This window comes from Plodia interpunctella, chromosome 6, assembly GCF_027563975.2.
Source record: "Plodia interpunctella isolate USDA-ARS_2022_Savannah chromosome 6, ilPloInte3.2, whole genome shotgun sequence".
Classification (NCBI taxonomy): Eukaryota; Metazoa; Arthropoda; class Insecta; order Lepidoptera; family Pyralidae; genus Plodia; species Plodia interpunctella.
Window position 1 is genome coordinate 5,662,967 of NC_071299.1, and position 24,933 is coordinate 5,687,899.

The 24,933-nt window shown below is 33.5% G+C and overlaps 1 long non-coding RNA gene across 1 annotated transcript in view; it reads right to left on the bottom strand.

Annotated features, from left to right (window-relative positions):
- Nucleotides 1-12,491: 12,491 nt before the first annotated feature.
- Nucleotides 12,492-24,933, bottom strand: part of LOC135309729 (uncharacterized) — a 34,985-nt gene continuing 22,543 nt past the window's right edge. The window contains exons 2-3 of the long non-coding RNA XR_010369913.1: nt 21,939-22,054; nt 12,492-14,513 (exon numbers count right to left, since the gene is read on the bottom strand). This is a non-coding gene — a long non-coding RNA (uncharacterized LOC135309729). The remainder of the gene's footprint in view (nt 14,514-21,938; nt 22,055-24,933) is intronic.

Here is a 24,933-nt window from a genome sequence, read left to right on the forward strand (position 1 = left end):
TACTAGCTGCGCCCCGGGACTTCGGGATAAAAAGTACACTAGGTTTCAGATTATATTCTGCCCGTATACCAAATTTCATAACAATCCATCAGTCACGCAAAATCTACTGGACTAAAAATATATACACCTACATCATCAAAAACTTTCTCAATTTATAATATTAATGGGATAGGATATGTTATTGAGATATATATTAATGGGTTAATGTATTAATGGGAAGTAAGTTACGAGAACAATAGAATATGTATATATATTTTGCCCAACTGTTAAATTATATTATTTATATAGAATAAGATTTATTGTATGGCCAATAGATTGATGACAACTATTACATTTAATATGGTCACCTTTATTTTTATTTTTTAACCACAATAGAAATATGCTTGGGTTACAATTTAGACCTACACCAACTTAATCGGTTTTTATTGTAATATATTTGTGTGCTACTAAATAAGAATATACATTTAATGAACATTTAAATTGTATAATACAGAATTTTTACTGCCATAGTTACACATGATGTTGGAGCATTATTAAATTGGATTATAAAAAACATAGGAAGTAAAAAAATATCCCGATACAGAAGAACAAAACATCCAACAATTAATAGAGATCCTGTCGAATAATTTAAAAAAATATATTTTCAAAATAATGAAATGCTAATGGAGCTGTGGTCAAAAGTAATATAATAATAATAAAGTATTGAAAAAGTGGATCATATTTTATAGATTAAAATATACTATTTTTTTATAGTTGTGATTTATTTATTTAACTACCTATTATTATTTATTTATACCTATTTAGTCTTTAAAACCAAGATTCCAGCCAGAAGAATAAACCAGGTTCATTCTTGGACTATTTACTTCACTTTTAGTACATATATGTGTTGACACGCTATAATACAAGATTAGAAAGAGATTCATACAAAAAAGGTGTGTCGTAGAGTAAAACTCGCAAGATACAATGGTAGCTCTTCAATCGGACCGAACATAGGGTAGAGTGGAGGCTGCTCTAAGGTATATTAAATCGATGAAGCAATAAATTATCAAAGTAAAATATTAAGAGAAATTATCACGTTTATAAATTAGGTTCTTGATGTTCACCAATTGAAAAAATCTATCTTTAAGTAATTTAATGCAACAGGAGGTTTGCATTAAATTATTGAGCTTGAAATAAAAAGTAAACAAAATGGAAATAATTATTACGAATAATCACTAAATCCATACAATATATAAAAAAATGGCAGCCATATTTGGCGAGTGTGTGGAGCATGCGCACTGAGGCTGAATGCAGCCGGCCGCACATCTGCTGGTCAGCTCGTGGACACAATGGTGAGGAGTCGCTAGGATCACCATATTTTAAAATCAGTGCATACGTTTTGACACAACTAAATTTAAAAATTTGTGAACGCATGCGAAGACATTTCAATTTATTATTGAAGAACATATTTATATAGAACAGGTGAAGCTGTTAATACAAAGATGCACCTAAAATATAATTTCGATAGCAAAACAACAGCTCATACATCATGTCGCTCGGTCAGTCATAAAATCACAACCGAATCTTTATAATTTAAAGATACTTAACGCATTCCTGGTATCAACCAGGAATGAATTTAGGAACATGCGAGGATGAGAAACAGAAAAAAGTCTAATCCGATTATCTTTTCCTGACAGTATTAGTTATCTAAATAATTTAATGTGATCAGAGCCAAAACTTATGGTCACTCTACAACGTGACCCACCCTACGCACCGCTTCGTCAAAGAGCGCCGTTAGCTCAAAAAAAAACTAAATTATTCTCACTCTAATTTTTACAATAATCCCACAAAATTGCAATCCACAAAATATTTTTATTATGCAGTAGCATAATAAAAATATTTTTCTAAAATAACAAGTTTTAGTAATTTTGTTAGTTTTATATCTGAACTGGACAAAGCTTGAAGTGAGAAATGAACATATTACGGTAATACCACAAGCACAATATGATAAAGAGTAATACTAACTTTTTATTGAATCAACAGAGAGACCTCTTATGACACATATAATAAATTCGTTAATTGAATAAAAAACTAAGTAAAGAATTCAATATCTATGCGATGGTAATGATATATGAATCATAAAAAATAAGTGACCGATAATATTTCATGAAATATTTACTTTTAATAAGCGGCCGGATCAAAGGTCCCTGTTATTTTCCAAATAGGGGAGGTTTTTTGCTCTCAGCAAAAAAGCAACAAAAAAATTATTTGGCTAAAAAAGATATGGCGCGTGTCGGTGACGCAGTGGACAATAGCGTAGCAGTCCGCGTTAATAAGGCTACATGTGATTGACGTCCGAATGCATTTCAGTTTTGTTATAAGTACTAATACTTTTTTTTTAAAAACACATAAACAAAATAATACCAGGTTTTAGTAGGCTGGAAAAACTTCTTTTTAGTTTTGCCGGCCTAACCAAAACCTGGTATTATTTTATTTATAGGATCAATTTTAATTTTATTTTTGTAATAGAATATACAAAATTATGTAACATAATCTTGGTATTAAATGATTTATTTTCATATAATTATAATATAAGTATATATTATTATATAATTATATATAAAAAAATCGCGTGTTTGTTATTAAACATACATACATTTTTTAATATCGGTAATAATAAAAAATTAATTGTACTAGTTGCCAATAAACACTGAAATACAATACCAACATTGACGTTATAAATCTTTGAATAGAAATACGTCAAAAACATTTTATTCCGATAAAACGTTGGATCAAACAGATGCAGATGGTAATTCGCGAATGTCCGTTCCCTGTCAATCAATCAGGGAAACAAATCCGAAAAAAAACTGACCCCTTGTTGACCATGCCTAAAAAATGAGTGCAGAAGAAAAACCCCATTAATGGAAGTCCATTCAGTGGACTAGCCCACGTGTCACCCCTCGAATCCGAAATAAAAAGCGATAACTTTCAAAATTGCCAATTTGCTGGATTAGACCGCACATTTATAGCCTGCATTGTATATTTTATTATTGCTATAAATTTTGATTTTCAAATAATTATAGAATTAGTTCTATCAAGTAAAATACCATTACGGTTAATATAAAAATCGATGTAGGTGTGATTTAGATCGTCACTTTGTCGTTAATTGTTCAGTTTCAAATCATGATGTTTCGTAACGAATCTATTCTTTCAACCCAAAATACTGAATTTGATTGAATGTTTTTTTAATCGTGCATCATATTTAATATCGATTGTTAAAGTGTTAATGAAAATGAAACTATGATTCGTATCAAACTGATGTTTCTATTGATTTGAGAGGGTACCTCACTACATGCATCTTATTACATACCTTCACATCTCCCCCCTTAATAATACATTAAATGTTATAATTACATCCCCAAATATATATTTAAATTAATAAGACTATATTTTTATTAGCATTACAATATCTATAACATACTTGCATTATTTGACCAGCAATTTTTATGTAATGTGGACAATTATTGAATTAAATAAACATAAACATTCATTAGTTGACTTGACATTCATATCAGGTAGAACTATATTATTAATCATAGTTATCTATAGCATTTTTATTATTATTAATACTTTAAAATGTAATAAGTCGTGTGTATTGATTTACTTGCTACACAGAACTACACTTGCAAAATTTGACAAAGCTTAAAAATTAGCTGTGTAGTGTAGTCGTATTATCTATTAGGATTCGTCCTTCAAAATGTAAAACTAAAGTATTGTTATTAACTAACCTTTCGTTGTATGTTATGCATGTAAATTATAACCATGAAAACATTTTCTACCATAAATAATACAAATAAATCTCTGCTGCTACAGGACAGGCACCTTGCCTAGAGAGCCTTTGTGTAAAGATACTAATGTAATTAACATATAATCATTAATAAATCAGGACTACTTATAAAGTATACAAATAAGGAGTTTATTAATACTTTTTCATATTTTCATCTGTAAAATAAATATAAAGCTAGTGCGTCAGCAAACTTAGATTGATGCATCACGCATGCGCAGGAGGGTCACGCCACTCGCCAACATTTTGTGGGGGAGTATTCAAAATGTCGCACTCAAGTGACAAGTTTTTGCCTGTTTTTGCCCATCTCACATTGTGCCCCAATCTCACGACCCACCGTTTGCACACAAAATAAGCTCTAGTGTTGAATACCTAATAATTCCAATCACAATTTTGACAAAATTGCATGACAATCACAAGTCACGATGAATCTGTTTGTACAGGGCTTGAAATTATAGTGTTTGAATTGACATAAGAGCTGCTTTTAGATTTATTAGTTTAATTTAACTTCCTCCTCTATATAATATTTTGATTATTAAGATAATTACAAATATATACATATTTCTCATACCTAGATTATCATCATCTTAGACCCACGTAGAAGACAAAAATCTCCAGATTAAAAATACCTATATTGTTATGGATAATCAACATTTTGGCTCTTTTCGGCCCTATTTATTTAGAAATTTAAGTTAGTAAATAAACTGATATATTATACAAAATCTTTAAGGTTGACCATGGCTGTAACTTATTCTCCTTCTCTTTTTTATGTTTATCATCAAAATGTAGTACATTAAAAATGATGAAAATAAAATAAATACATAAGAATCCTAGTTACAAACCTCATTTCATTTCCACTTTACTTATAGACTGCTATACAATGTGTTTTTCTACATTTTTATTATGACATCAATAATAAATTTTACTTTCTAAATGTTTTCAAGCAATATAAACTTCTCTTAAACGAGCCAACTAAAGGTCCAAAGATACAAATAAAATCAGAATAGATTTAGAGAGTTGACTAGCATTTATACTTTTCATTAGATAGTACAAATTAAAATTTATGTTATTGTCATTCCTTGTGATATATTCTAATAGGTAGTATCTAGGTTACAGATTGCTTCTAAAATTACATAGATTTTGATAAAATTAGACATTTTGATAAAACTGTCATGTGCTTCGCTTCATCTATAACTCTAAAATAAATTAAGTAATTAAGACAAAAACATAATATTTTAACAACAAATGTTGCAATGAATCGGTGAATTTTCGATTTGCAATTTAGGGTACATTTTTACATTTATTTGCTGAAGGGTGAGGACCCCAAAAGAGCGCAAGTTGCTATTGGTCCTTTTAGGAGGGACGCTGCGCCGCGCATCGAGGGTCGGCCGCTGTTACGCGCAGCCAATCAATTCGCTCATTTTTTAAATAAAGAACATAAAAATGGTAAAAAAGACTCGCGTTTTTATATGCCAGTGCCACTTGCTGTAACATTTGCCCTTATGTACTGCAAGTGTATGATTGATGGTTCCCGGACTGTACACTCACCAATGATATTTCGAATTACATAGTCTTTACACTGTTGGTTATAGCTGTTTTTAAAAAATTAATATAATTTTAAGACCAGTTCAATAATTTTTTTTTTCTACATTACCTACATGATGAATTAGGCTTCAAGAAACCTTCCAAGGAGCGAATAGTTAACAATCCTCCAAATATATTCAGAAATATAAGTCGACGACTTCCGTCCACAACGCCGCCCGCTATCAGGTTGTACCTGTGATCACAAATATTTATCTGCGCTTCTGTTTTTGTGTTGTGCTCATTTCTGTGTTTGTGTCCATCGGACCCGCGACTAAAGCTTCGCAAGGGCCGTTGAGTGTTGTCCATTTATTAAGTCTATTTGCAAATAAAAAGGTTACCTGAATTTCATCGTGATTGATGCCCACTTTTAGTATACTTTTTAAAGTACGTAATTTACGACCATGCAAAATGCATCAAAATTTAATCACATTATATAAAAATTCTCCCCAAAAGTGGTTGTAGAATTTTATCTTGTCAGAAGGGTTCGGGAACTATATTATAATGATGATCATGAGAGAAAACAATCCTAATTGAACATAAGGATTTTTATCTAATATAATCTCTTTTATTTTCTTCTAGCTTATTTATTTAGAACAAAAAAGTGACTCCGTGTTAATCCTGTGGTATAAATTGTGGTTGGTACAAAAATGACTAGATCCAAAAACCGTAAACATATATTCAAATAATAATAAAAAAATAGAGCTAAATATAAACTGTAAAATTGACATTTCAATACATTATATAATATTAATACTTTTAGTTTATTTTTAGTTAAAATCAGCATAATTTTCAGAAGAGACATCTCTGTACAAATATTAATAACAAAACGGAATTGTAGAACTAAAAGCATTCAGTACAAAAACAAAAAAGTGCAGGCAACAAGTCTTCTGCTTCCATATTGTAGAAAAGCTACGCCGTAGTTTCACGAAATATCGTAAGATGGCACTACTATAACTCCACGATGCCTACGAACTCGCTACAAGCTTCTACCACAGATTACATAATACCTCTACGAACTAACTTTTTGATTTAGTAGACAAGGAATTGTTTTTCTTGTTTTTACTACTAGTTACTACAAAAAGTAAATGTTATGGCGATAATACTTTAATTTTAATTTAAAGCATGTTAAAACCCTACTGAAAATTTGATTTAAACAACCTAATGTAATAAACCAACTCTAATTATTTCTCATCTTATAACTATTCATGTTTCGTATTATTCACAAATTTATTCATAAATTACATTTTAGAATTCCATTGTACTAGTCAATAGACTAGTTGGAAACAATTTTGCAGCATCTTCAAAGCTAAGTCTCCAGAAAAATAGTTCTAAAGTTTACAGGACAAATCGTAGTAAATTGTTTAGTAAAGCAGTAACGAGCGGTGATTTACCCGCGTCAATCCCGCGGGCTGCGGCGCCCCGGCCAGGTCCTAACGGTACCGCGTGTTTCGATTTCGTAGAGCATTTCTCCGGCGAGTCCCGTTACGGCCCGAAAGTACTTTTGTTGCCGATCGCTCGCCTTCATGGGATCGAGAACAGTGAGCTTCATGTGGGCTTTGCTTCTAAACAAACGCTTGTTATTCGCTATTGATAGAATATCTGGATATAAATATTTTATTAAATAAGTATTAGTTGATATATAATATATTACATGGACAAATCGCACAGATTTATTTGTTAATAAGGTGTTTGTGTAAAATAAGTCAAATGTACAAGCAAAAGCGAAAAAATACTGAACTTTTGTAATGTAAACAGAATATCATGAGTTAAGAAGCTTATATTTTTCCCGGGTCCTTCCCCAGCCAAAGTTCGTTTTCTTTTTTTTTTTTCCTGCTCCTGTCTCTTCTATCATTGCCAAGCGCTCATTCTCATTATTCTGGATGATATCAAGCATTATTCTTGGATATATTGTTTTGAAATATAATCGAACAATTATGATAAAAATATTTAATTTCCATGATTAGGTATGAAAGATACTCTCACGATCACGATATTATCACGTAATCAGTAATTATTCAATATAGCCTAGGTAAAGCTATGGCCTTTAAAGCAACTCTATAAAATAATTCCTAAAATATGTTTTAGGAATTATTTTATAGAGTTGCGTGGTACAAGACAGGTCTTCAGATATACGACTTCAATATTGGACAAATCACGGCTTATAAATATATATATTGACATGTGATTGCACAACGAGAAGAGCCGCGTGGCTGATAAAGTCCATAAAATTTTGTGGCGAGTTGTGTAAGCGAATGGCCTTGCGCGGCGGTCGATGACTGCGCGCGCGCCGATGCTATTTGCTTTATCGAGTGAGCGTAACCAACGAAAGTTTTATTCCAAATTTTGTGCCCAAATAATGTCCCCGATACTTTCTATTGAGGCTACGCCGTAGAACACTTTTGAGAGATATCTTATCGAGTGCGTTATAGATAATACTGGTGTCAGATTTTATTAAAGTCGATTTAGTGGCAAATAGTACCTCCAGCATACCTATAATACTAAACAGGTAAAATGTGGGCAGATTTTTTTATCGCAAGTGGTAGAACTATGAAAACTATTCTACACATTACACATAAGTATGCAAAGTTAAAAAGAACACAAGCATTTGTAAAGATTTGAGAAGTAATTTTATCATAATATGAGTTTCCTAACACGTTCTATTGATCCCTTGGTGTGATTGGCATTTGGTAATCGCGTATCGAGCAATTCATCTTTTACATGTAACTTAACACTTAGGCGGAGACACGACCAAACATAAAAATTGCTTGACTGTAAGAGATATATAAATCCGCCGTTATATGTATCTTCTCTTGTATTAATTTTACAATTAGATTATTAAACTATTTTAGCTAAGATTTAACATTTTTTAAATTGATTGAATATAATGATTTATTAATATACATATATTAATTACAACAACACCTTTGCACAGATGGCTCCATACTAGTCCTCCATCCAATCCTGTTGCAGCCAAATTTTAATAACAAAGATTTATATTTGAACCAAATCACAGCTTGATGTTTTTTGTCAATAAGTATAGGAATATTCCACGGCCGTGAAGCCTCCTCTAGGCGGGCGCGAAAAAGCGCGGGCGGCAGAGCCCGGTGACGTAACCGTGGTTCGATACTCTCCAGCGCGGGGTCGACGCCCGCTAGACGCGGAACTCAGCCTACGCCGCTGTTCAATTAAACATTCTGCGTATACATTATGTACTTATATTCATGTAACTTTTTTGTTAACCTTAACTGAGGAAGAAACCGGGAATACGCTCAGTTAGAGATAGAAAGAGATTCTTGTTTTTTTTTTTTCAATTGCCTATTTAAAGTTTTAAACTTTTAATGTAACTGTTTGAAAGTAGCTGTATCGATTTAAGGTAATGTTTTATGGTTGTTAATTTAATGTTATATCTTCAACAAATTTTTATATGACCATGTAATTATTACTAATTGCAATGTCCTTATTAGAAATCCATTCTCAAAGTAGAAAACAAAACAATTAAATTTTTCTGGCATTTCAAAACTACTTAAATGGTTTTAATGAATTTGACCACTAAAGCCTGAGACATCATATGGTAGACGCTAAACTCCGATGCTCAATGGCTGATCAATGGAAGCTACCGAAAAAACGCTCAGATGAGAGAAAAAGATTAATTGGGGTATTTTTTTTTTTTAATTGAGTTCAACCCAAAAAGGGCCATTGAAAAAGCAACAAAACAAAAATAAGAACAACCGAAACGGCTATTCGTTGAAGACAGTACAGCTGCAATAACGAAAATTATATAACATATAAATCATACAATATGAAATGTGTATGACTCGCTCGAAGTCACATAACATAGCGATGTCATATCCGAAGGTTTAAAAAATGCGATTGCAATATTGGGAGCAAGTGAGAGGTGGAGAGGCGAAGGGCCATCGAGAGCGAGTTACACAAGGGTTACAAAACTATGGCAATGAACCCGCGTGAACCTGAACCTTGCGAACCGCTAGTCGATGCGACAGGGCTCGCCAACCTTCCGCTGAAAGTTTAAGATTTATTCTATGCAAACTGACAATTCTAAATAGACAACACAGAGCTAAAGTTTAAAGCGACACTAGACGCTAGATCTCGTTTAAACCGTTATTTTATCTTTTTTCCTTAAATATTACATAAATTTTGTAGCGTCCGTGAGCCATGCTTTTTCGTTTCTTTTACTTCGTAAAATGTGTATACTCTAAGAGTTTTTTCTTCTTCTTATGGAGTATCAGGAGTGAAAAAACAAAGCCCTATTGACTACTCTTTCATATACATTCTTTAAAGGAAGATATACATATTTAACATATTTCATTAAATTAGCATAAGGTACTTTGTTATTTATAAAAACCACGAATTAAATAATGAGTGAGCATATAGGTAAATAATAAGATTGTGATTTTTTTTAGATTGAGTGATTGATTTAAAAATGAAGATTTTATCTTTATCCTCGAATTAAATATCAGAAAGAGTGATTGTGTTAAGATTAACAATTGACGACCCCTGGCGTTCATGTGGCGTTGGGCCGAGGAAATGTTACGGGTACATGCAGGCTGCAGGCGATCGCATCGCGCCTGCGCAATGCGGAAACTGCGCCTGCGCAGCCTTTGTGAGCTTCTTGCTGTGACTGCATAAGATATTTCGTTCTTTATGCATGCGGCGCTGTCAGTTTATTGATAAGTCGATTTTAACAAGCTATTGTTTTCGAATTTTGATTTTAATATTTGTTAAAATTATTGCTGAAAACTGAACCTTTTTACAACATTTTTTTGTTTCTAAATGTCCTTTTCAATAACAATATATATGTATATTAGTAACTGAATTATCTGAAACACATGTAATTTTTATCATAAATATGTCATGTTTTAATACAAGTAAGGCATTTATGACATTTTATAAATCACAGAGATTCAATTACAGATTTTTTAATATTTTGAAGTAGTCACAAATGTATAGATATTTTTTTTTACAAAAGACATCATATTCTTATATCTGTTATTGCTAGGAACACAGTTCATACAGTTCATAAAACAAAGAAACGAGCGAAAGAAAGAGCGAAGCGATAAGCGAGCTCATACAAACGACATCAACGTGCCTTTGTACTCTACACGAACTCTACAAAGACAACTCTTAGCTATACGCTTGGTGGTTCAAAGCGCAAAAACTATTCTATCTCGCATAGTTCAAGCCATGGCCAATTACCGAGAAAACTGTTTTTACAATGTTTCCGTTTCTAACCATGCATCCAAATTATTTGTTGAATTTTATATCACATTTCGGATACTTTTCATGAGTTTTGCCATAGAAAACTAAACAATTATATATAAACATAGAACATATTTATATATAATTATTTATTTTCAGCAAATATTATTCTATATTTGTGGTAAATAAGTAACTGACAAATTTTGAAATTTCTATGAACTATTAAAATATTTTCAAAATAGTTGTTGAAGTTTAAAGTCGATTAAAATAATGAATTCATTCTGCAATGGAGATTATATTTTATTTGCAATATTTATTTAATACGTAACTTTCAATTAATTACACATAATTATCAAAACAAGTAGTTTAATCCAAACGCTCTCAATGTTTATCATTGAAAGTCATGTTCTGGATGCTGGCTCTCACGCTTTTGCGTTAGATCTGATTTATTTATGTTGTTTGTTAGCTTGAGGCTTCCGCGCGTCCACGTACAGTTATAATAGGTTAACACAGCCATTCAACGTAGGATTACTCAATTTAATGAATCCGCTTGGATAAATATTCAGTTTTTGTTCAACGAAAATTTGAAAGTCATTTGACATCAATTCGTCTTAACACTTTAAATATACGAGTAAACATGCTCAAAATAAAATACAGTAAAACAATTACGCACTAACAGTAAATGTTGGTATCTTGATTGCTTTTCAAATTACAGATGTATCTGATGGATTTCAAGTTCATGTTCATAATTGAAATAACAATGCATGTGTAATTAATTTTATTCTCAGAAAAGATTTGAATTACTTACCGTTTAAAACATTATTTCGACTTATTAATATTTTAATATTTTTATTTATCTTTAATCTTAAAAAATTACTATGAAACTGTCGGATTTCATTATTCATCACTTATCTTATAATACACAAATCGACTTAATAAAAAATCGATATCAATATACATGTAAGAAAAGATCTGAGTAAGAAACAGTGCCAGAATCCCAAAAGCTCGTATCACGTGACGAGCGCGAATGTTCGCAGGCGGCGCCCGCCAAACTGCGTGGTCGTTGACCCCGCTCGCATGCTCGATAAAAGTAAAACCTTCTGCTTTCCTACTCACATCAAATATAAATATTCATTACAATCTCATATTTATACAGGTGATACAGCAGATAACACGATCAACCTGACCGTGGGTACGTAAATGTTTGGTCAAACAGTCGAAGACATAGTCAATTGCTCGACTTGCAGGGGCACTGCCGTGCCCTAAGATACAAATTTGCGATCGCCCACTATGTATTTGTTGGCCATTTTTCTCAACCCTAATATAGTTTAATTTCCTTGTGATATTGAAATACTTTTGGTGCACAGAAATAACGCGAGAAAATACAAAAAAGAAAAATTTATTATTAAAACAATTATTTATTTGCTAAATATTTTTATATGTATAGTTATGAATTTTACGATTATTTTTCTCATTGCTATGTTGTTTCAGTTAGTTTTAAGATAATTTGGGACTGGAGCCGAAGGATGAAGGACATTTCACAGGACAAAAATAATACTAAGCCTAATAATAGAGAAAATGTCACCACAACGAGGAAAATATTGTGTATTGAGTGCATTAGGCAGGATATGGCTAAAAATGAAGTAACAGATCGGTTAACATCAGACAGGGAGAAGTGGAGGAGACTGACATGCTGTACCGACCCTACATAAAGTGGGATAAGGGTAGGCTGATGAGGACGAGGAAAATATGGAAACACAATTTGCAAGACACAACTTTAGGCCATTTCACGTAATCATTACTGAACTAACCTAACGTCATATCATGATTTTTCAAATAAGTCTAGTGGTTAACTGCACTAAAGGAGCACTATGTTTCAGACTTCAGACAATTACTAATGTGACTGCACTGTATATGGTAAATACAAAAAAGCAATGTGCATGTGAGTTATGTAATAATAACTAAACAAATTCACTTAATAATTAGCTTAATAATGAAATATCAAGAATCATTGTCTTAATTTGAGCCCCTAATTAGGTGCTTTATGTAAACAAAATTAAAATGTCCATTGCAGAGTGAGCGTAGATGAAAAGTGAATCAACCTGACGTTTGCTTGTGCCACTGCCGGTCATTGCCCTCACAAATTTTCGTTTCGTTGGTTGCGATTGCGACGTTGTGTGCGTACCTCCCCCCTCACACTCCACCTCCGACCATGTGCCCCCCATTCTGCCAACTTGTACAGCACGACTAGCTCACATATCCATTGTTCGATGGTATCGACAAAAATCAATTCATGGAATACGCGAATATCCGCAGCCCATCACACCAAATTATGATATATCCTTCCATTTGTTTGCAAACAGGGTAGATTTTCTTTATAGCCATGATTTTGTTCTTTAAAATCATGATTGTCTGATTGTGCAATGAGAAATGTTTGATCAATAGTCATGATATCCATAACTTTGCACGTGTTGCTTACAGGATGGTACATTTTTTTCATAAACCTAGCGTCTATTGCACTTTTTACTTAATGTTCGTTATCGTATTATTACTTTCCAGAATGCAAAAATACAACATTCTATACTTTCCAGCATGAATAGGTATCCATGCTCTGAAAAACACTGAGTCAATAAAACTACTTTGTGAAATTTTATTTTGACTCTTCTACACACATAGTTCGATTCCCGTTTATCTACATGAAAAACAGCCCTGAATCATGATAGAAGACTATGGATATCGACTTGCTACGATCCAATTTCTCTACTCTCAACATTAACACTTACATATATTGGTAATTTTGGTAGGAATGTATTTATTTCTTTCATTAATGCTTTTATTTTCAGACCTACTTTAGAGATTTGCAAAAATCGATTCTGCAAAAACCTATATATTTTTTTGTGATCACAGAAAACTAAACGCGAAGAGTCGTCAAAATTAAAACCGGAATGAATAAAAAAGAGGTATGAAATAGAATGGTGTTGTTGCAAGCTAGGCCTTGTCATTGACCTCTGTTTCGCCACCGAACGTTACAAAACCAGAGGTCGATGATTCGCGTCACGCTCACGCTCGCATCCGCTCTGAAGCTTTAACAACTTGCCTATTATTCAGCTCATTTTGCGAATATATATTTTTTTCTTAAATTTGTAGTTGTTTCATAACAGAGCTCTTACTTATTTTCAAGAACTTAAAACGTAATATGAACAAAACAACGATTCCCCGAGCAATCTGGCGGTTTTGTTGAAATTTCAAAATTTAGCATTCAACATTCATTTTGGCTATCATAACACGGCTCACCAATATAATCCTACTTTGCTGCATTATAATCAATGGAACAAATTGATATTATAAGAAAAAGCTTAAACCTACATGTATTTTTTAACTATAACTGAAACGGCCTATATAATGAACCGTGCATTATAATTATAATATATAAATTAGTGAACGTTGGGTATAAATGAGAAGATATAGTTTCTACATCTGAAATGAAAACATATAAATACAACAACAGTACCAAGTATAAATAGGTACAAATTTATACTAGGTACCTAGTCAAACACATGACGTCAGTACTTAATATTTGCCGCAATTCACCGAGGCAAACAATCTATCACGGCGAAATTGTTAATGCCAAAGAACGGTAAGACAACGACATATTTTTAAACAGTGTGAGTGTAGCTGTCAGATGGTGAAGATAAAGTCATGGTGACGGATTGATAGAATGACAATTTGGTGAGTAGGCCAGCAACCGAAGACGCGGTCGCGGTTCACCATGGTTCAACGTGACACTTTCCGACGTCATAAGCAACTTTCCTACTAGCAATGCGCTTGCGACGACGCCAGCGCCGCACGTCGCACGCGGTGCTCACGAGAACTGCGCTGCGCCACTTTTCTGCAAAAAATATTAATTTATACCACTATGACTTTTCTTTGCGCCGGCCGGTGCGTCTGCACAGTCGGCGTTAATTGTCGCAGTCTCGGAAAATCTGTCACGAGAAAACTTGATCCATTTAGTCCATGACTTTCATGTAGATAAGTTGATGTGACTGCGATATATCAAGTTGTGTCACACTTATTTCTCGGTCTCTTACTGGTGGAGTAACATATATCCAATATATGTTTCCATTATTTATGTTCCAGTATTTTCCAAGAGACATTAGGACCTAATTAATATCTAATCTATGTTTTCACAAAAGCCTATAAAACTGCTTCGTTACAGCAATATCTACATCAATTAGAATACATTCTTATTGAATTATCTCTTACGTTGTCTAATATGATTCAGATTCTAAATGGAAAATTAAAATCGACATCTATGGGCAACTGTTGTTCTAGTAGGAAGCAATAAGAATTTTACAATAATTCACCTAAATATTTTACAATGTACTGCCTTTTGTTAACTGTTTCACATATTTATATATTACTTCACTGACATAGAGATACAAGTCCATACAGATTAGGATAGCCCCAAAGTAATTCCTCATATTATAAAATAATACTTACATGTATAGTTCTAAAGATACTCAATGATTCTAGAAGTCAATGCCCTGTAGCTATTAGAATAGTTACAAAAAAAAGACAAGAGAATACGAACTACTAACCCGGAAACACTATATTACTAATGAATAGCTTAAATACTTAACGTGTAACTTCAATATCGAATCTTTATGTTTGAACTCAATACGTATGTAAGAACGAAACATACGGTAGGTCCTAATTTAGTAATATAACAAAGCTACAACATTTACCATTTAATAAGATGGGAAATGTTTGCCTAACTAAGTTCTTGTGAAGATAGATTACATAGTTTTATGACTATGAATGTCTCCACATGAATATATGTTAGACTCCGTCTTCAAACAAAATATCAAGAATCAAAATCAAATCATTTATTCAGAAATTAGGCCTTCACAGGCACTTTTTCACGTCATATTCTAAATTAAATGATGTTTACCAAAGCAACAAACTACTAGCATTTCGGAACGACCACTGCTGAGAAGAAATGCCGAAAGAAACTCATTCAAACAGTGTTGGTCCCTATTATGCCAGAAGGGCTTACCATTTTTTAAATATAAATTTATGTATATTTTTTTTTTATCAGTAATATAACAATGTAAGTACACAATAAAGTACATGGTCAAAAGGTATACTGAAACATATTATGATTGTGATCAAGTGCTGATGAAAGGAAAATACTGATGAAAGACAAATATATAAATATGTGAAACAAAAAACATCTTAAATACGCATATTTTGAGTTTTTCACAAGGGTGAAAATTTTTTTCATACTTTTTCTTCTTATTAGCGTGTCGAATCATATAAGTGAAGACGAATAAGACGCCACCGATGCAAAATTCTCTGTCATATAGGTCCTTGAGCGTGTGTTCAGCGCTGTACGCTGAACGGCAAAACAGCAAATGTACTGTATGGTATGCATATATATAATAATAGATATATCCATTTGCCACCGAATGCGAATACAGAAAATAATCTAACGATACTAACATATTCTATTTTCAGAAAGTATGTGCATAATGTCTACTTATAATTTTTTTTATAGCAAACGAGCCTGCGGGTTGCCTGAAAATTATTTATGAGTGATGTGATGTGACTTTCGTTTTACGTAATCGCAAAGCTGATATAAAAATACTAAATATACAATTCAAGGACAATAATACAATTCAAGCTGTATGAAAACAAGCAACATAATGATGGACAGTAATTTGTAGCATTCAGGAATAGTTTTGTAATCTAAAATTTGGTGTAAAAACTGCCTGTGAAAAGTAAACGTGTGAAGTTTCTTGTAATAAATATTTGATTCTTTAAAAAGAGCTCATAAAATTTAAAAATTACCACATAGCAACTATAACATCTGTGGCACATTTACACAGCTGACTTTGATAACGTTGATTGTTACTTAGTTTGCATTAAAAATAAAAGTACTATGTCTGAAGAATGATTGAATTACAATAAATTTACACAACTTTCTCTATACATTTTTTGATATGCCGTAACTGACTAGATTTCCAGTTCGATTGTGTGTTATTAAAAGACTCCATAATTTAATGAATGATATAATAATTACTCATTTGTTTTAAAATGTATATACGTAAACATAAACGATACGAAGAAAGACTTAGACCAAAGAGTTGCAAAACTTGCAGGTCGATTTAACTATAAAACGTTATTATTGGTGGGAATCGAGAAAAAAATGTGATAGTTGCTAGCCTACCGCCTATGAATTGGACAGGAGAATAAGGCACATTTTGCTCCCGGACGCCGTTTTTTACTGTGAACCATACCCAAAAGACATTTAAACCTTAAGATATTTCTTCTATGAGGTTAAAGGCCTTGGATGTAAAGGACTTTTTTGGAAGTTATTTAAATTCAAACGCATAAATTCTACTTAAACACAGCAAGTTTTAGGCATCATTTAGCAATACCTACCTCCTATTGAAGAGACCTCCTTCAATAGAAGACTTAAATTCTACTTAAATATAAGCATCATAAGCAATTTTTTTCTATCGAACAAGCGTCTGAATTAAAATAACGCCCAAAAAAGTCCATTACGTCCACAAGAGAAGTCCAGTTTGTCCTGGAAGCGAATATATTATGTAGTGGACGTACTTGGCTCTCCTACATAAAGAGGTCGTTGGCACACACTCTCTGCGCTCTTACTTAAGAAAGAAAGAGATAGGGGAATGTTTTCAAGCGCGATAAATATTTAATGGAATGGAAAATATGGTCGAGAAGCCATGGGGAAACATTTGTTTATTTACATATTAATGATACAACTGACTCTACAAATAATCTACATTCTAATGTATATTAAACTGAAGATTTTTATGACAAGGATTTGTTAATTGTGTAAAAAGTTCAAGAACATTTCAAATGATATCATAAGCATTGCTTTTACATACATTTGCCTAACATCTAAACGCTGAAGCGATTTTTAAGAATAACGAAATCAGGGACATTGCGGATAATTCGATTTCGAAGGAAAATCGGATGCCATAGTACGTACATATGTGCTATTGTACATATGTAATTCCACAGAAAATTAATTACGTCACATACAAAGTAATGCAGTGAAGTGATGAACAAATAGTTGAAGGGCCCATAGACAAGTACCGCTGTGCCGCCCTGTGGTGCCGGGATCTAACGGGACTCGTCCTTTCATTTTACTTTTTTTAAACTCGGACCGGCTTGAGGCATGCGTTCACTTTTAATAAAGCTTGATACTTTTTGGGCTTGTTTTATTTTTTGTTACCTATATTTTCTATGTCCATGGCCGGATATCAGGACAAGCTCATTTTATTGTGATATCACATCATAAAATGTCTAAATGGGATGTGAAGGAAATTTTAAAATTGGCCAAACAGGGGTTTTAGTCTTTCGCATTAGCAAAGTTAGACTGGTTCAAATTTCTAGCAATAGCGAGCAAAAATTATATAGATATTGATTGAGATATCTATCCTGAGCCAACATAAGTATATTAAAATTAAGTAAAATAGATACATGACAGGACCACATTAATTTCAGCTGAACTCACTATCTGTCGAATTGGGTTTTAATTAATTTAATTTGATGTATGGGAATATTCCCATACATTCAATTAAATTCAATTAGGGAACCTAGACCTAGACCTGAGCCTATGAGTTTCTAGTTCTCCAGATCTCCAGTTTACAGCCTTACTTTGATTGCTAAAATCGGCGCGAGATGAAAATACAGATGGCACATTCTAAGTTTTCTTCTCTCCTAGACCAACATTGAAACATAATACTCGTAACAAATAGTTATTGTTTTTGCAACTCTTCAAAGAAAAATAGAAATTAAACAAGTTAAAAATAAGTAAAAAAGTAACAATTTAAAAAAATCATTAATAACGATGTTTTAGATAATTTAATTTTTATACAGAAAAAATGGATATTTTTGAGTTGAACATTAATAAAACTTAATCAAAATATCGTCAGTCATAAAAAACATAAAATTGTTTCCTCTAATGTACAAACATCGGTTGGCATACGTTGAGATGAAACACCCTCACCTGGCTAGAGTCCAATCAATTTATTTACTAAAAAGTAAAGCTATTATATTAGACTAGTGCAACTGTTCTCATAAACGTCGTATAACGGGGCCAAAGGGTTACGAGACCATATGCTTCGGGCACAAATACCGGATACGGGTTAAGTAATCACAGGTTTTTGCGTCCCTATTAAACCCCTTTCTTTTGTCAGCTATAACAGTACTTTTTATATAAAAAAACCTCGACATTTGAACGCATGGGCGGTATGTTAATTGAATCGCTTCCAATTTACAATCAAGCCCATTACAAAATTTGTATACCGATCTGGTGTTACCTTTTTTTGCTTTAAGCGCCAAACAGACATCTGCTTTTTTAAGTTGACTCTATTTTATTTTTTGTACCATGTAAGTAAATTTGCATTTACTGTATATATTGGCACTTGGCACCAACATGGAGTAGGATAACATTGAAAGCACCGTTAGCTACAGATTCTATTCGTTGACCACAACGACTACCTGAACATTCTGATGGAAATAAAGAGCGAGGGTTTTTTAGATAATATTGTATTGAAACCTCAAATTGGTCACAGAGAGGAGAAAAATGGCTGATCATAAATCTACTTTGTCTATTGTTTTGCGAAGGTCCGTTGGTTCTCGGTATTGGGTATTACTATAGGTCCCGGTTCACGCAGAGAACTGTTAGTTTGTTGTGGGCCTGTGCGAGGGGAAGAGTGTACTTTTGTAAAGTGCAGTGATGGTGACGTCACAAACGTCGCTCCCGTTACTCGCACAAAGGGCGCGTAAACAAAGCGACGCCAAATGACCACAAAATGCTGCTGGCGTTGCATTGTTTCCAACACTCCATTATCAATCAATTTTAAAAAGTAGATGGAATATACCAATTTTATTTGGTGCATTATTTTTTTGTGGCCTACTTTTAATTTTTTATATTACAGATGCATTTCATTTGCATTGGAATGTTTATTTTTATTTACTAAACTTCTGTATGCTCAAAACTGTAATTTATCAATGTATGACATAATTAACATCCGTATTTTGGGTGATATATAGTATATATTTATGGATCTACGTTATATGTATCTAAACTGAATGCCTGAAATATAAATCAATATTTGAGAGTTAGTGAATAAATTTTCACAAAATTTCTTTGCAGAGTTTCTTACTAGGAAACTACATTTCAGATCACTTATAAAATCACCGACAGAAGTCTAGTTTATTGCCTTGATACAAGTCCAATGTACTGAGAGGTATTTTATTTTCACTTTTCACCTTATCAAGCCATAGGTGCGATAGAGAGCCGGTGCGGTGCGCAGGCGCACAGTTCCCGGAATCGCACGCTTTCCACCGCGCGCGAAATGCATCTCCCGGGGAAACGCACACGGGTTCGTTGCACTTACAAACTCATAACCCCCTTTCTAAAGCGCCGATCCAATTATGTGCACTTTCGCAAGCCGCTACTGTCACTCGCCTAGATACGGATAGGAAACACGCAGCATGCTAGCCGCTTGCACCCACCTGCGCATGTTCCTTTTTGGCACAATTGCCGCTCTTCCTTAATATAAAAACTTTATTTTAATACGATCACTTAGTGAATTTTAGAAGCGGGCATGTAAAAAATGATTAATAATGCTAACTTTCCCTAAAACTAGTAGATACTAGTGATGTGATCCTAATGAGTATTTTTCTTTTCTTGTTTAATTTTCTTATGTAGTGCTCACGTAGTGATTCATAATAGAGGAGTGCATACACTTAGACAAATATACTGTCTAAATATATTATATTCTGGAAAAAGATATCTTTAAGCCAAAAAAATTAAACGCTAAAATGTCATAAGTACTTAATTTTGATCTAAATATATTTATATGTCTTCATAATCACACTACATATCGTATACATAAGATCTCATACAGATAACACGAAGCTAGAGCAGTGAAACGTCCCTAGCAACGAGAAATCAGTTTTATTGTAGTTTTCTCGGTGCCTGTTCCGAAACCGTGGCTGAGAGTTTTTCAGCGGATGCAGCGGCCGCGGCGCGCGGCGCGCGCGCACGCCATTGAAAACGAACGGGGCAACGACCCCGCCGCTTCTCACGCCACTTACACTATACTTTTTCAATACAAGTTTATTTGCAACATATTTCATTAAATATTATATGAATGGCGCGGCACCGCTCGAGGTCTAACCCTTCGGAAATAAATTGTCTAAAACTACATCAAAATCTGTTGCATGTTTAAAAGAAGAAAGCTTAGAAACAGACAGACGTGGAGGGCGACTTCGAATTATATTATGTAGTGATGATATACACTACATAACAGTGTAAACATAAAACATACATATAAGAAACAAAGTACATGTAAAGTACTACTTATTTCTATAGACCCATATATCTTCCAGTAGACCCGCGAAAGAAAAAGGTGAATGTGAATTGTTTTCTAGAATCCAATAGAGGAATTGATAATAACGTCTCGATACTAAACTCCAGATTCATGATTGAGGGGAGGTAACACTGACAATTTTTTGTAGATGGACCAAACGATACTGTGGTAGGTATCAATCAATAATATCAATAATGTTATGATAAAGTGAGAAAAGCATGGGACGTAAATATACTTGCGCTGTTAAATTTGTATAAATAGTCTAGCATAATTATGTAAAAATTTTACAAACTTTTCAGAGCTTTTTTCTAATAACTACCGACCACCATCAAACTACAATATAGCAATAGATGCAGAAATAATTTGATTGTAGTGACAGCACAATGAGGTTATGGAGCAATCGCCGTTTGCAAGACATTCTATAAGATAGTCATACATCGTACAGCAGAAGAATAAATATTCTGTGCCGAAGACTATCAAGAAATAAAAAGTTATCGAAGATTAAAGTCCCCAAAATCCCCAAGCCAACTAGGAAATCTAAAATAAATATAAATAATTTTGAGGACATTACACAGATATTTGCTTACATACAGAACACGCTCTAAAAGAATCCCGTAGTCTCCATAAAAATCAAGAAACCCTACTCAGTGTTTTTCTCTTTGTAACTAACCTAGAAGTAAGTCTCAATGAGGTGGAAGGGAAAGTTTTCTCGTATGTAATTTTAAAATAGAAATCTAAGGCTAGCTCTAAGTCTTAAGGGTTTTTGTGCAGAAATTTTTGCTTGGAACATTTTCTTAGGTTTATGCGACATTGGGCCTATGAAGGCTAGACGAGTTGAACTTGTCATGAGTGATTGCAGAGAGAGGGAGGGGATTAGAGTGCATTGACACACTTACCTACTGCAGACTGCAGCGGCGAAATTGCATCGGCGGCGGCGTGTCGTCGCTTGCTTCTGCGGATATGGAACCACCAACGTCATCAGGCCTCCCCAGCCTCCCGCGGCTCAGTCAATCTGCAGAAATAAAGTAAGAATCTAGTGAGCCCCGCAGGTCAACATACGCTGGCCACGTTACAAACCACTGACGCCTCGGAAAAGTGGAATGACGTCGTTTCACTTACCAACACGAACTTAGAGAGAAATGGAAAAACTTGTTGATTTTACTCGAGGTATTGAGAACAAGGTCAAAATGAATACCTCTGTAATACATTTTTATCATACCTAAATAGTTTTAATTTTCAAATTTTGCTTTGGAAATATATAGTACCTTTTGGCACAGTTAGCATGCAACAAGACTTTCAATGACAATGTATGTAAGGAAAAATGTTTTCTGATTAAATAGCAATATTTCTGCCAAATATATTTCTGTCATTTTCATTCAAATGTTCTAAAATTTGAAACAGCTTAATGACTATGGACATTTTATTTTTGAAAAGTATACATATAATATATTGAATTTATTGCAACATTTTATATGTAAATTAGAACCTTATAATAAGATTTTTTCAAGGGTGTAATTAATTAAAGGTGGTACAAAATTAATGCATACGTCAAATGCAACAGTCGAAGAGTGCGAAGCTCAGAAAACACTTATATACTTAAGTAGTATTCAAGTACCTTACCTTAGTCAGTATTACTATTCCTTACAAATAATACTACTACTAAGTATATATATTTCCTCGTCGAGCAATTTTCCAAAAGATTGTGTGGAAGATATGGCCGCCATTTGCACTAAAATAACTAATTCATTATAATAAAAATATGTGATGCATTTTACATTTATACTTATGTTTATTAAACCTTATTTATTTTATTAAATTTTCCACGCATTGTCTGTTTGGCACTTGGATGGGTTTTTATTACAATGAGGTGCCAGATGAATTTCGATTATTGCAAAATCATACAATAAAATCACCATGGGTGGGAAATACTAAGAAACACGAATCGCGATCAAGTCGCATCACACGTGATTGTTTTGCACAAATCACTGCGACATAAAATTCATGATTATGAGAAGTAACGGGATTATAGTATACACGTTGTATAATAATGGAGCAGTGCAGTGAATGCGCATTGCACTTGACACGGTGGCGGGGTTAACGGCTGCGTAGCCCATAGCCATAGCCGACCATAGCCTGCCTTAGCCGTAGCCGCAACGCTTGCGCATTGTTACCAGAACTTTCAACAACCGTATACCGTATCTGACCTCTTCTGTAAGATCAGATAAAGCGTTTGAAATTTTAAAAGTCAATAGATTAACCATTTATTACGACTTTCAAGTTCACGTCGAGACTAGTCATAAAATAGTTTTATTTCATTAACGGATTTAGCTTGAACAAAAATGTTTAATCTGTCTAATGATAAAATCAAATGAAATTTTAATTTCCCTACAATATATAACACATAATTCTGTAAGCACTTTTGTATTCTCACTCTTCAATTGTCATAGTTATGTTGATTATTTATCCTGCCTTCTTTTCCTCTATACTCGTATCAATCGGAAACAAAAGTTATACAGACACATCAGCTAGCAATGCTGTAATGTAATCTAGATAGCGTCATTGACATAACCTTAAGAAATACGTGTGGAGTTTGCTGGAGACAAACGTTTTATACTGTAACACATAGCGTATAAAGTAAGCATGCTTGATGTCATCACAGAAGCATGCTAATAATAATCTGAAAACTAAGAATCTCGAAGACCGTGTGTAGAGAAGAAAAACTAGGAAGCGGACCCTGGGCTCCGATCCCACGCTAAACGGCGCAAGAAACCGAGAAACCGCAGAGTTGAGAGGGAGAGAGAGAAAGAGGCATATATTATAGGTAATGCAATATTGACTACTTATAGTTAGTAATGCTGTCCCTATTATAAAGTCCCTACATTACCTCGCATAATCTAAAAATTCAAATGTTTGTAATGCTGTAACCAGTCAAAATAAATGGCCACGTCAGCTCAGGAACGCTGAATATAGTGAAAAATATTACAGAGAGACGTGAACTCATCGCGATGTATCCAACCGTGCGTACTGAACGTATTGCGCGGTGACAATGAAAGTACGCTGCGTTTCTCGCTTGCGATAGTTCCGCGGAATAAGGCCAGTCGCGTTCAACGGCCCCGATCGCGCCGTTACCGCGACCACCATGCCAATGCAAAATGCTAAACGAACAGAGATATATGAGGAAAGAAAGGAAATGTATTCAATCATTAATATTATCAAAAATATTCAAATTTTATTACAATGCAGTAGGGTTTATTGTGATCGCACTTTGATTTGAACCTTTGTAGACCTCATGCTTATAGTAAACCTAGCGGGTATAAGGTAACATAGGATAGATGCATAATATAAATAGAATAACATGCTTATTCTTAACGACATTATCTTTATGTTAATGTAACTATTTGTCAACGCAAACTTGTAATTGCCCATATCTCATTTTCATATTTGTTATTTTGTTTTACACACGTAATAAGGTGATAGTTTTCCTAAAAATAAATTAAATTAATAAGCTTCAAAATGTGCGAAGTCCTCAAAATCCAGATAAGCAGCTTTTAGGAAATCCAGTCGCTCATCTTCCAGCTAATTCGTAGAACTCCTCTGCTTTCAAACTTTTCATGAAGGTTAAGCGGTAAAAATTAAGATTTAACGTCCTTGAAAAGAAAGAAAAACCAAAATGACAATCTAAAAACATTTCCAATATGCATAAAAATCATCATTAGCATAGAGGCAATACATAACTTGGTCACCCATCTCGTGATCAACCATTGCGAAAGTTACTTAACGGCCACTACGAAGTTCGAGCGAACCTCTGCGACAAAACCATATCAATATCATGCAAATAAAAATAATTTAATCTAATTTTCCAATTTCAGAGAACACCGTTTTTAATTTAGA